We start from the raw sequence: 2,242 nt of genomic DNA on the forward strand, positions 1-2,242 counted from the left end.
TAACAACATACTGTGATTAAGAAATTGGTATACTACCGTTTATTCACGGTATGTCACTGTAAGCCCGCTGCAAGGTAATAAACTGCAATATATTAACCAGTAACTTACCGTTATCACGCATCATGAGTACCAAAAATATTCATCTCTGCTAGAGGACACCGTGTCCCAACAGGCGGTCATTTACTGTTTAACAGGTCGTAATTGACCGTAATTTCAGTTAACAGTAACATACTGTAAGAGACTGGAGGGTTCCAAAAAAATTGGATGGATAGATAGATAGATAGATAGATAGATAGATAGATAGATAGATAGACACACACACACAAAATATAATTCATGTGGTTTACACCACTTTATTTCCGTTCTGATTTTCCTCTGCAGAAATACACATTTCCAAAATCAAAAACTGAAAAGAACTGAAAACATATTTTCATTGAGGAAGCATTTGTTTTTACTAAACCATGTAATCCATTATTTTCTCAGATGGTTGTACAAATAATAATAACGATATTATGTCATATCCATATCATGGCAGATAACATATGCTCAAGTGTTGGGTTTTCTTAGTTATATTTTGTAGGGTCTTAAACCTTCAATGTGAAGTGCCTTGGCATTCATTTTGTTGGCACCATACATATAAACTGAATTGTAATGAATATAATATCAAGCCCCACACGTCTGCCTTTATATACACTTTGTCCAAAATACTGTCTCACACCACCAAATCAATGCACAAAACAGGGTCCACAAGGACATGGATGAGTGTGTGTGGTGTGAAGGAACTTGACTGACCTGCACTGAACCCTGATCTTGCTTAGTGGACTGAGTTCATTGATTTGTAGGGTGAGCCAATGCATGTGACAATTAAAGTGTAAGTAGCTGAAATAATTTTTAACAAACGGGCAAAAGAAGGAAAAAAAATCAAAACTGTTGCACTCAAAAAAACCTATTGGACAGAGACAGCGTCTTGCAAGATGGCAAGAAAGCTTGTCTTCATTGTTGTTCGTCTTGTGTAAATGTCCAGAAAGCATGGGCCATGGATTATCTGTGGAGAGACAGGTAACAACACATTGTTCACTTAAATTATACAAGAAATTCACTAAAAATGGCAAATTACCTAATTTGAAGTTCTCCACTCAAATTCAGTAAGCCGCTGGAGGAAAGTTGTGACATGAGGGTTAATCGCTTCACAGTGGTCCCAGTCTTTCTGCTTGTCCCAACCTTGGAGGTACATTTTGTTCCCTCTTCAGGGTTTATCCTTACAAAAAAACTTAAAACATGCCATAATAAATAGTAACATACAGTAACATTGAGTTGTGATTTGAAATAATGAGTTACTTAGGGATAATTTATTCATCATCTATCACTATTAGCTAACTGTTCAAACATACCTCTGAATTAGTTCCAATGTTGTACACGCTGACTCCTGGTATTCCAGGTTCAATACATAGAATGAACCAAAGAAGACTGACATCGCATCAGCAAAGGTGTTCTCTTTGTCCAGCTCGACAATTACAAGCCCCTCTGTACTCACCATCCAGCAGGTGGCGGTCATTGAACTTTGTCCTTAAATGTATAGGGGCATCATTGTCATTATGCAACATAAAATAATTTCAATACTTCACTTCTTCACACTGTCTAGATAGTCATAAAGCAAATAGCTACGTACAGTTAATTATTAATGGCTTTATGTACACAAGTCCGTCTTAACATATTATAATTGTACATAATTGGGAATTATTCTGCACATTAAACACACCTAACAAAGAGTCAGCCCAATTAAATTACCGGAGATGAATCAACTGTATGGTTATTTTGGAGTTTATAGTTTGTGCTGCTGTTAAACTTTACAGTATTGACTTCAGTATTGCTGCTGTTAATGTAGCTAGACTACTATGTTGATCAGTAATATGTAATGTGAAATTTGATATTGTTACTTTGCTGGTTTCACTGAGACACATGTCCAACAACCTTGGTTTATAAAGGAAATTACAGAAATTTGAGCTAACAAAACAGAGACTGGATACCTGTGTCCATGAAAAGCTCCTGTGCCAAACAGAAATTGTAATATTGTCTAATCAGCTCTATTTCATAAATGACTTCTTACCAAGCATAATCAGCCTTGGGGTGCTAGGCAGGCTTTTAACATGCAAACTGAACAATATAAATTTGCGTGCACTGAAGCCACAAAATTTAGAAATACACATAGTTGCAAAAAGTTCAGTGACCAATTACCTTTCCT

At 36.2% G+C, this 2,242-nt stretch overlaps 1 long non-coding RNA gene across 1 annotated transcript; it reads right to left on the reverse strand.

Annotated features, from left to right (window-relative positions):
• Positions 1-1,001: 1,001 nt before the first annotated feature.
• On the reverse strand, positions 1,002-1,536 carry LOC118455942 (uncharacterized). Its single transcript, XR_015720731.1, has 3 exons — positions 1,392-1,536; positions 1,118-1,270; positions 1,002-1,045 (listed from the first exon to the last, which is right to left on the reverse strand). It is a non-coding gene; the product is annotated as an uncharacterized LOC118455942 (long non-coding RNA).
• Between the last annotated feature and the right edge of the window lie 706 nt (positions 1,537-2,242).

This window comes from Neolamprologus brichardi, chromosome 2, assembly GCF_056152115.1.
Source record: "Neolamprologus brichardi isolate AB-2024 chromosome 2, ASM5615211v1, whole genome shotgun sequence".
Taxonomy (NCBI): domain Eukaryota; kingdom Metazoa; phylum Chordata; class Actinopteri; order Cichliformes; family Cichlidae; genus Neolamprologus; species Neolamprologus brichardi.